This window comes from Apium graveolens, chromosome 7 (assembly GCF_009905375.1).
Source record: "Apium graveolens cultivar Ventura chromosome 7, ASM990537v1, whole genome shotgun sequence".
NCBI lineage: Eukaryota > Viridiplantae > Streptophyta > Magnoliopsida > Apiales > Apiaceae > Apium > Apium graveolens.
Genome location: NC_133653.1, coordinates 256,902,197 through 256,914,902, shown reverse-complemented (window position 1 = coordinate 256,914,902; position 12,706 = coordinate 256,902,197).

Below are 12,706 nucleotides of genomic sequence, written 5' to 3'. Positions count from 1 at the left end.
GTTGGATTCGTGATGTTGGACCACTTCTAAACTGTGGATAATTCTGTTAGCTTCGCATGGGCTATAAGATCTCCCAATTCGGATGTCTAAAAGTCAAGTGAAGGCCCAAACTGTGATGTATGTGCGTGCAACCCAATAAATCTGAATTTCCTTCTTATTTAAGTCCAAATAAGCCCAGTTCCAAATAAAGTTGGGAATTCTTTATCACCTATCATAAAATAAATAACTCTAATTAATAATATCCAATTAATGATATAATATCATAAATATGAGAATAAAATCCTTTAAAATATATATACAAATATTCCCAAACTTAGTTCTCTGCACGTCCTCGTGCAAACTAATATAATGTACTACTAACTAGTACCACTTTCGTAAGGTGATCACGGTTGCATTTGGCATATGCAACAAGCCCTTTAAACCCCAAGATAGCCCTAGTGGACGAGTAAGGTCTCATGAGGGCCTATAGTGAATGTACCCACAAAATCCATCTAACCCATGTAATATGCAACTATATGAATGCACCTAAATAATTGACAATACAAAAGATCTCAAATACAATCGTTTTTTCCAAGTCAGATATAACCTTCATAATATGCAGCAAATTTAGACATATTAAGCTCACACACAATATCACCATATAGCTAACCAAGTACAGAGTGTGCGTGTGTGCTTAGCTTAACAACATGCTCTCTAATGAACCAAGAACAAAGACACACAAGTTTCAACATGACAAATCATTCGAGTTAATAGCTCACAAGTTGAGAACTAGAAAAGATCTTAAACACTTTGTTACTTAGCACTAGCCATCGTTCAAGTTTAGCAAGGGATTTCAATGTCCTTCTTTTCTTTCTACAACACTACTACTATATATACATATGGTTTTTTTACTGCTTGGTCTAAGGTTGTTTGGCTCCTCAGAGTAAATGAATTACGACCTCTATAAGACTTCACAAGCTCAGTCTAAGGTTGGGTGGCTCCTCATTGTAAGTGCATTACGGCCTCCATCAGGCTTTTCCAGCCATATTATACACATATATTGTGACGCCCTCATCTCGGGGTTAGGAAATGAGGACCCACACACCTTTAATCTAATAATTAAATAAGCATAAACCCCGATTAACTACTAACAAGATCAAACAGGATAAAGTATGAGAAAAGATTACAACTATCAATCATAAAATATATCTTACAACCCCAAAATAATATTAAATAAACATAATCGATTCCGGCTTAGAACCGACAGATAACCCATTGCATCTTTACAATTTTCCTTCGAAGCGCTTGCTCACTCTGAAATACCACTATCTGCTCTGGCAACCGGAAGCCCTCAACTCGATAGGGACCACCAGGTACGCTCTTACAAGCAGTGCGCCTAAGCCTGGCCATCTTCTTGCTTAACTGCCATGGTTAGATTGAAACAAAACATATGAGTATAAAACTCAGCAAGTAACTATAAAGCAGTTCTATGATATGAAATCCACAATATACTTTACCAATCTCAGGGCATTCTACTATATTTGTTCTAGGTGGCAGATTTCCATCTTTTGGGTTAAGGTTGGGATTATGAAGGAAAAATGTGAGGCTTCCAAGGAACAAGGCTCAAAGCAAGGTGAAAGCCGATATTCATCACAAATCATTAAAGGATCAGAACAGATCTTTCAGAAAAAGGAAAGCAACAATATTTCACTATACAGAATCAGTTATATGATCAACAGATTAAAATCAGGGTTCTCGAGCTTTAAACTTCACATTATCACAATCAACTCTCTTCAAAGCGATATAAACCATTTTTCATTTTCAAGAATCATTTACTGAACATGAAGTTTCAATTCCATTAAAAAAAATCAATACAGAACCCTTGATTGGATCTCTTTATCTTCTTATTTCATTATAATACGGGTGATCAGCCCATACCGACCTCCATCCGGTCTTTAAGGTACCAATCGGCATAATTTCAGCCTTAAGTTGGACTAGCCCCGCTAGCCTCTTACCATGACTGGACTAGTCCCACTAGCCTCTTACGTCCCAATCCAATCCATCAGGAATTCGTTTGAAAAACCTTGAGTGGGAAAAGTAGGTTTTCTAAATTAATTTTATCATTACCAAGAATATGAAATCATTCAGACTCTTTCGAGTCGAAACTCATTCTTAAGTCAAATTTCAAGAAATCAATGTTAATGAAGTGATTCAAAGACAAGCAAGGAACAACTCTAAGGATTCTGAATCAAGGATAACAAGGTACTTAAATTAAAAGGATCAATATCTGTTTTAGGGATCAATAGGATATATGGTGATCAATAAATAAGGTATCATTACAAGGGTTTCGTAAAGGTAATTATAGGGTTTATAACAGTTCATGGCTTAACAAATAACTTGAACAGAAAAGACAGGTTACCAAAGGGTCGAATCAATAAGCTTATCAATAACAGTTTAACAAAATCAAAGACAGGGTATCCCAAGTCATTAACAGGGGTTAATTAATTAAACAGTTCCATACTCTACATGGTATGAACAATAACCTCTCTATAACCATTTTCATAAGTAATGAGAGTTACTTGCCTGAATTCGCTTTCCTGAAGGTTGAACTACTGCCACCCAGTATACCCTTTCCTTTCCTAGCCTGAATGCCTTCACGCTCCGAATCTACAATAAAACCAAAATCTTGATCAGTTTCTCAACTCTCGTTCCCGGAACGATTACTCAATACGTTAGCTCGATTATATCCTTGACTCGAATATACGAGTATAGCTTATACACATAAGCACATAGCACATTACACGTCATATACTTTACTCTTAACCTTTACATCTTTATATACTCGACAATCGAATTATAAACATCCTTATCTCAACTCGAAGTCAAATCATACTTTATATTAGTACACATAGCTCTTTATACTTGAAATTCTTATACGAATAAACAAACAACAAAACTTACAATAACGACCTTAAAGTCATCTTTAAACCAACACGACAACCATAGTTAACACAAATTAATCATCCCCTTTCTTTTATACTTTAATTCGAACCAAACATAGCAAATTAAGCAAAATCTTACATACAATCCTTAACTAATCTTCATGATCAATTCAAACACTTAAATGAGAATTTGACCCTTTTAACTACTATAAACCATTCGGCCATTCTACAAACATCACCCAAAATCAAGTAAATTTTTATACCAAATCTATATAACATATAATCAATCAAACATTCACTTAATCCAACTTATTATTCCCATAAAAATAACCATATCATTCAGATTTTCAAGAACAACCAACATGCATTCAATTTTTGATCTAATACATAGCATGCAAGCATCTTTCCATGGTTTAATCCTAAATTCTAATGAATCCAAGCAAGAACAACACACCAATTTAATTCTTCTTCCTTTATCAATCAAAATTCGAACCAAGGCAACTTATAATCTCATATTTATATTCGAATTTCTCATCTCTAATTCCATTAAACACTCTATTTAACTTATCATTTTCAAACAACCATCAAACAATCATTTTTATCAACTATAATCAATCCCTTTTTGATAAACCAAAGCCCTATGCGGATTTTACATCAAATAAACACATGCATGGCCTAATTTAGCTTTAAATTCATCTAATCATTCAAATCAAATCATAATTCATAGACTTAAACTTCAACAACTCATTCCTAATAAGCAATTATCAACTTAACTTTTAGAAATCAAAACCCTTTTTGAAATTCAAACAAACCAAGCATGCAAACACCAAAAATCAAGTTTTGTGGAATTAGAGTTCAGTTTTACCATCATAACTCACCACGGTTCACCGGAGTTCATCACTGGTGGCGGTGGTTTCTTGGAGGTGCCCCATTTCAGGGTTTCCAACCTTGAAACCTCCGATTTATGCACAAACAAGGCACATGCAAGACTCATTTAGCTTTGAAAAATCATTTTTCAATCATAAAATCACCTCCTTAAGCACATATTAGATCATATATACATACGTACACACGCATCAAGCATGAACACACACACACACATCGAGCTTGCATGCAAGTGGATACACACACATGCACACTCTAATACCTACTTATATGTGTTTATCAAGAGATTTTGAGAATAATTGGTGAGATTTATCAAGGGAACAAGTAGTATACTAAGATAAAAGAGAGCCGAGAGAGAGAGAGAGTAGTTGAGAGAGAGAGAGAGAAAGAAAGAGAGAAAAGAGAGAATGGCGTGCACGGGGAAAAAGAAAAGGAAGGGGGGAGGATGAGTTTATAAATAATAAGGACAAGGGCAATTTAGTACTTCTCTAATTCCCTTTTTAAATTGATTTTCCTTTCTCTTTTTACTCCCATAGAATATTGGTGGAATAATAAATATATCTCTCTCAGAAAGTTGAAAATTATAGCGATTGGCAATTTTAAAACGTAGATCTCGAAATTAGCTTTCCAACCATTACTCATAATAAGATTTTGAGCGTACGGTTGATTTTATATGATTTTTGCAAGTTCGCTTTAATAATAACATTTTTCCACATAAAAATCAATTTAAAACGCAATGACCACCAAATAAATCCGTTCATCATTTTTAAAAAGTCTCTAGGACTATTATGAAGATAACAGAACAAATCCCATGCTTTTATCTTACTCAGATAATTTTATAAAAATGCGCGAAGGTTAAATAAACCTTTATTTAAATTAAATAATTCCCTTAAATCCATAAAATATCAACAGATCATGTAATCATGCATGCAGACAAGTAAGCACACATACGAACACGTCCCAACTCATGTCTGATCATAAAATTTATCTTTCTTTAATATTATTCATTTTTACGCATTCCGGGTCACGTTCAGCCTGACGGCCCGACGCTTAGCGTTTCAATTACGCTTCTCAATATCGACCGACACGTCACTAGGACGAAATACTTTACTTAAACATTTCATTTCACATAAAAACACATACTTCACATTTTAAATATCTTAACCCCTTTTTAGGACAGGTTCCGTTCTACCTGACGGCCCGACAACACAGCTTAACTCCTAAGCAGGCTCTTTAAATTGGAATGCTTTTATTTACGCTCCTAGACTCTAATATATAGAAAAGACAATTAATCAACACTTAATCACACAATTATAATCACTTCACATAAATTACACTTTATTGACTTAATTACATCGCTAAATTCTCAGTCGTCACAATCTACCCTCCTTAAAAGGATTTTGTCCCCAGAATCTAGTCTAAGCAAATAGATGGGGATACTTTTCTTTCATTTTACTCTCTAATTCCCAAGTCGATTCTTTTACTAGTGGATTTCTCCACAACATTCTTACTAAAGGTACGACTTTATTTTTAAGTGTCATCTCCTTTCGGTTCAAAATTCGAACTAGCTGTTCCACATAAGACAAATCTGGTTGGATTTCCACTGGTTCCAATTCAATCACATGGCTCGCATCCGCATTATACTTCTTTAGAAGAGATACATGAAATACATTGTGCAGATGTTGCATTTGCGGAGGTAGCGCCAATTCATATGCCACCTTCCCAACTCGTCGCAGTACTTCAAATGGTCCAATATACCTAGGACTCAACTTCCCTTTCTTTCCGAATCGGGTTAAACCCTTCCAAGGAGATATCTTTAACAAGACTTTGTCTCCAGATTCAAATTGCACATCTTTTCGTTCTTGATTTGCATACTTTGCTTGTCGATCTTGAGCTGTAATTAATCTTTTTCGAACCATTTCTACTTTTTCCTTCGTTTGTTGAACTAGCTCTGAGCCAATTAATTTGCGCTCACCAACCTTGTCCCAATATGTAGGAGACCTACATTTTCTTCCATACAACGCTTCATAAGGCGGCATGCCAATACTCGCGTGATAACTGTTGTTGTAGGAAAACTCAATTAACGGCAAGTGATCGTCCCAATTTCCTTTGAAATCTATTGCACAGGTTCGCACCATATCTTCAATTGTCTGAATTGTCCTTTCACTTTGTCCGTCCATCTGCGGATGATATGCCGTACTCATTTTTAGCTTAGTTCCCAAATGATCATGGAATTGTCTCCAAAATCTCGAGTTGAACCTTGGATCTCTATCAGATATGATAGATACAGGAACTCCGTGACGCATCACAATCTCATCCAAATATAATTTGACCAACTTTTCCAATGAAAACCTTTCATTTATCGGCAATAAATGTGCTGACTTTGTCAATCGATCGATAACCACCCAAATCGCATCATGATTAGACTTGGTTTTAGGTAATCCCACCACGAAATCCATCACAATATGCTCCCATTTCCATTCAGGTATATCTAGGGGCTGAAGCAATCCGCTTGGCCTCTGATGTTCCGCTTTGACTCTTTGACACGTATAACACTTACTTATCCATTCCGCAATTTCCTTTTTCATGTTTGGCCACCAATAACTCTCTTTTAAGTCCTGGTACATTTTCGTACTTCCAGGGTGAATTGAAAATCTCGAGTTATGCGCTTCTTGTAAAATCTCATACTTTAGCTCCACAACATTAGGTATCCAAATACGTGAGTTAACACGGTATATTCCTTTTCCATCCTTTTGAGCTCTAATTTCTTCTCCTGCCAACTTATCATTTTCGCGATTCATCACTTGCTCTTGACAGCATCGAATCTTTTCCAAAATTTCGGGTTGAAATGACATCGCATATATAGCTTCTCCTCCAAATTCTGGAGTTTGTACTTCTATTTCCATCTTTTCAAAATCCTTGATCAATTCTTCCGATGACGTTAACATATTCAACCTTTCCTTGCAACTTAAAGCGTCTGCTACCACATTTGCCTTTCCAGGATGATAGTTTATCGCACATAATCTTTGATCAATTCTAACCACCTTCTTTGTCTCATATTCAATTCCTTTTGAGTGAAGATATACTTTAAACTCTTATGATCTGTATAAATCTCGCATTTTTCCCCGTATAATTAATGCCTCCAAATCTTAAGGGCAAACACAATGGCTGCCAATTCCAAATCATGCGTTGGATACTTTTGCTCGTGCGGCTTGAGTTGCCTTGACGCATATGCTATTACCTTCCCGTGTTGCTTTAATACACATCCACGTCCTTTATATGAAGCATCACTGAATATCACAAATTCTCCTTTTTCATCTGGTAACACCAACACTGGGGCGGTTACCAGCCTCTTCTTTAACTCTTGAAAACTTTCCTCGCACTTTTCCATCCATACAAACTTCTCGTTCTTTCTTGTCAACTTCGTTAATGGGACAACAATCTTAGAGAAATCTTGCACAAACCTCCTATAATATCCGGCTAATCCCAGAAAACTTCTAACTTCCGTAGGAGTCTTGGGTCTTTCCCAATTCATTACAGCTTCTATCTTGGCTGGGTCCACTTTGATTCCTTATTTATTAACTACATGACCAAGAAATTACACTTCCTTTAGCCAAAATTCACACTTCGAAAACTTAGCGTACAGCTTTTCTTTTCTCAGAGTTTCCAAGGAAATCCTCAAATGCTCCTTATGATCTTCTTCCGTCTTGGAGTAAATCAGTATATCGTCAATAAACACAATAACAAACTTATCCAAATATTGCTTGAATACTCTGTTCATAAGATCCATAAATGCGGCTGGCGCATTTATCAAACCAAATGCCATTACCAAAAACTCGTAGTGCCCATATCTCGTTCGAAACGCTATCTTGGGTATATCTTCCGCTTTAATCTTTAATTGATGATACCCAGATCTTAAATCAATCTTGGAGAAACACAAAGCTCCTTTTAACTGATCAAACAAGTCATCAATTCGCGGTAGAGGGTACTTATTCTTAATCGTCAATTTATTTAATTCGCGATAATCAATGCACAACCTCATACTTCCATCCTTCTTCTTTAAAAACAACACCGGTGCGCCCCACGGGGATACACTCGGCTGAATTACTCCTTTATCCAACAATTCTTGCAACTGAGCGGCCAATTCCTTCATCTCGACGGGCGCCATATGATAGGGAGCTTTCGATACTGGTTCCGTTCCAGGAGCCAAATCAATCGTAAACTCGATATCTCTATCTGGAGGTAGTCCAGGCAATTCATCAGGAAACACATCCGAAAAATCTCTTACTATTGGAATATCCTCGATCCTTACGGACTCTTGCTCTACATCCATAACATGATCCAAATAAACTTCGCATCCTTGACGTATTAATCTCCTCGTCTCGATAGCCGTTAGGAATTTCTTCTCTTGCCTCTTTCCTTTGAATATCACTTCCTCACCATCCTTGGTTAACTTCACCTTCTTACTTTTACATTCTATTTGCGCCTCATGGTTTGTCAACCAATCCATTCCTAGTATAACTTGAAATTCTCCTAACTTAAAGGGAATTAAGTCAGCAGAAAAGTGCCGACCTTCTATGGCCATATCATAATCGGGACAGACTTTGCTAACAATAACTTTCTCTTGATTTGCTACCTCTATAATCAAATTAGGTTCCAGAGGGTACGCAACACAATTTAACTTATCAAGAATAGTTTCAGAGATAAAAGATCTAGTTGCTCCAAAATCCATCAATACCTTTACTTCTACTGAGTTAATAACAAGTATACCTGCTACCACGTCCACATCTTGCACCGCATCTTTCATTGTCATATTAAAGGTTCTAGCTCTGGGTTGAGCTGATGGTACTGGGAGAGATGGCGGTCCAGCAATCCTAAGAACATTGGCCTTCTGAACAGGCTCTTTGCAATTCCTGGCCATATGTCCCATCTTTCCGCATTTGAAACAAGCCAAGTCAGGCTTCCTTGCTCCACTTGGGCATTCTGAAGAATAATGCCCTTTCTGGTTGAAGTTGAAACATGTTACGTCCAACTTATTACACCTTCCCGGGTGTCTCTTTCCACAATTCTTGCATTCTTGAATCCGAGGTCTGTTATCCTTCACCGGTTGTCCTGCTTTCTGGAAACGGTTCTTCTGAGTTCTGTTACCGGGTTTAAACTTCTGAAACTTTTGGTTTTGACCTCCACCATTCTTTCCAAACTTTCCTCTAAACTTCGAGCTTCCTTTCTCTTGCTCTGAGCTTTCAAATTTCCTTTTTCTTCCTTCATTTTCTCTCCTCGCAGCTTCATGCTCACCTTCCCCTATCATTGCCTTCTGCACCAAGGCATCATAATTCTTGATCTCCAACAACGCTACTTGACTCCTAATCCATGGCTTAAGTCCCTATTGGAACCTTTTAGCCTTATTTGCCTCTGTATTCACATACTCAGGTACGAATCTAGACAACTCCGAGAACTTCACTTCATACTCCGCTACCGACATATCCTCTTGCCTAAGGTCCATAAATTTCATCTCCAACTGATCTTGCATATAGCTTGGCAAATACTTCTCCAGAAACATCTCAGTGAATTTCTCCCATGTTAAGTCCTTACCTTCCAACAACGCCTTCGAAGATTCCCACCAGAAACTTGCTTCATCTTTAAGGTAATAACTCGCATACTGAGCTTTCTTGTCGTCCTTAACTTCTGCTAACTCAAAAGCTTTTTCCATTTCTCTTAACCACGACTGAGCTTTAATCGGTTCTGGCAAACCTAAGAACTCTGGGGGATGAACAGATTGAAAGTGTTTGAAGTTTCCAACTTTAGGGGCCATAGGTTGTTGCAAAAGCTGAGCAAGTCTGCTCATCATGGTGGTTTCTGGGTTTACTTCTGGGTCTTGGGTTGGAATTTCTTCTTCTTAGTGATCTGGTGAGTCGGCCATTTCTTACAAACCTGATTGAGCAATTATTTAGCAATACGATAGCATGGCATATATAACAACATTTTACCATACGATCTCTTTTACGGGTTTTAAGCTTTACCCAATTTTGCACATGCAATCCTATTACTGCATAATTCTCATATCAATGTTGTTTTATCATGGCACAGGATAGGGTATTACGAATGGTTGTACGTAAACATGATATTTAGAACAGTTATAAGATGTTTAGGGTGCACAATGAAAAACAAGATAATAGATTTATTTAAACAAAGGGTACATAAAGAAAAGTCTGGCTATCACAAATTCTGAAATAAGGTACAATAATATAGCAGGGTTAAACAGAGCAAAAACTGGAAAACATCCCCCTATCTACCCCTAACTTCTACCAACTACTACTACAATGATCCGAAATACAACATAACAAATGAAAAAGGGATCCCGACATCTGACCAAGTATCTCAAAGCCTACTGGCGCTGAAAAACAACATCTACGGGCTCAACCAAAAGTCCCGTCTAATCATCCAGAACTTCTCTCAACACAACCAACATCCAGCGAATGATCTTATGCAGCCTCCGGGCCTCAGCATCAACATCACTAGTGGATGGTCCCTCATCCAATCTCTTCCTGGCAACCTGCTCCACCATCTTAACCCGAACTCGCCACTCATCATCCATAACTGAAGCGCTCTGCCTAGACTCTCGGGCTAGCCTATCCACCAAAGCTCCCAACTCAGGAATGCGGGAGTAAACAAAGTCTCGATCCTGGGCTAACTTGCCACCAACACTGACATGTACAGTCTTAGGCATCTCAGACTCTGGCTCAGGGGCCTCTGAATCTGGCCTCAAGGGTAAAATCTGCATGGGGATCTCACTACTCTCAGAAGGGTCCTCCTCTGGGTCTGAACTAACATACACAGGATCCTCTGGAGAGGGTGAAATAAGGTCCACTGGGGTACCGGTCAAACTAATCTCTTAATCTGAGTCATTACCACCACTGGGATCCTGAGAGAAAACACAAAAGAGCAACCAAGAAACAATGTTAGGGTTAAATAAAGCTTCCAGCTAACTCACACCCTAACTCTAGTTTCCACTTCACTATTACACACTTTCCTTAGACTATACCTAATAGTCTAACTCAACTCTATATGAGTCGAACTCTCTCGCGATATACGTATATACCCAAAATACCCTTTTTAGGCCTAACTTATCTCAGGGACTAGATCCTGTAGCTCTGATACCAACTTGTGACGCCCTCAATCTCGGGGTTAGGAAATGAGGTCCCACAAACCTTTAGTCTAATAATTAAATAAGCATAAACCCCGATTAACTACTAATAGGATCAAACAGGATAAAGTATGAGACAAGATTACAACTACCAATCATAAAATATAACTTATAACCCCAAAATAATATTAAATAACATAATCAATTCCAGCTTGGAACCGACATATAACACATTGTATCTTTACAATTTTCCTTCTAAGCGCTTGCTCACTCAGAAATACCACTACCTGCTCTGGAAATCGGAAGCCCTCAACTCGATAGGGACCACCAGGTACGCTCTTACGAGCAGTGCGCCTAAGCCTGGCCATCTTCTTGCTTAACTGCCATGGTTAGATTGAAACAAAATATATGAGTATAAAACTCAGCAAGTAACTATAAAGCAGTTCTACGATATAAAATCCATAATATACTTTACCAATCTCAGGGCATTCTACTATATTTGTTCTAGGTGGCAGATTTCCATCTTTTGGGTTAAGGAAGGGATTATGAAGGAAAAATGTGAGGCTTCCAAGGAACAAGGCTCAAAGCAAGGTGAAAGCCGACATTCATCACTAATCATTAAAGGATCAGAACAGATCTTTCAGAAAAAGGAAAGCAATAATATTTCACTATACGGAATCAGTTATATGATCAACAGATTAAAATCAGGGTTCTCGAGCTTTAAGCTTCATATTATCACAATCAACTCTTTTCAAAGCGATATAAACCATTTTTCATTTTCAAGAATCATTTACTGAACATGAAGTTTCAATTCGTTTTTCTTTAAAAAAAATAATATAGAACCCTTGATTGGATCTCTTTATCTTCTCATTTCATTATAATACGGGTGATCAGCCCGTACCGACCTCCATCCGGTCTTTAGGGTACCTATCGGCATAATTTCAGCCTTAAGTTGGACTAGCCCCGCTACCCTCTTACCATGACTGGACTAGTCCCACTAGCCTCTTACGTCCCAATCCAATCCATCAGGAATTCGTTTGGAAAACCTTGAGTGGGAAAAGTAGGTTTTCTAAATTCATTTTATCATTACCAAGAATATGAAATTATTCAGACTCTTTCGAGTCGAAACTCATTCTTAAGTCAAATTAGAAGAAATCAAAGTTAAGGAAGCGATTCAAAGACAAGCAAGGAACAACTCTAAGGATTCTGAATCAAGGATAACAAGGTACTTAAATTAGAAGGATCAATATATATTTCAGGGATCATGTTAGGTCCCAATGTGTTTGTAGAAGGGGGGGTTGAATACAAACCGTACCGAATAATCGAATTAAATGCGGAATAAAAATATGAAACAAAATTCAAGTTAAATAAGAATATTATTAAACTTGAAAGGTGTTACAACAACTGTATCGATTACAAGGAATTAATCTCAAATTAATTATCACAAATCTAGAATAAATTTGACATGAACTTTTTCTATTTTTGCAATAAAAAGATTCAAATGCTAAACGCAATTTGAGATTAAGTTCTAGGGATTTTGATCCGCTAGATAGTTACACAAGAACAAGAGAATGATTTCTAGTTGATTGGATTTAACTTTACAAACTAGAAATTATGATCTTGAAGTATGCAGATGAAGGATGAAATATTGTCTTCTTTTTCTTTTCTGTTGTGTTCTTGTTTTTGACTTGTGTTTTGTGTGTCGGATTGTTTGTTGAATGGCTGCTTCTGTCTTTTTAATCAATCAACAGAATGG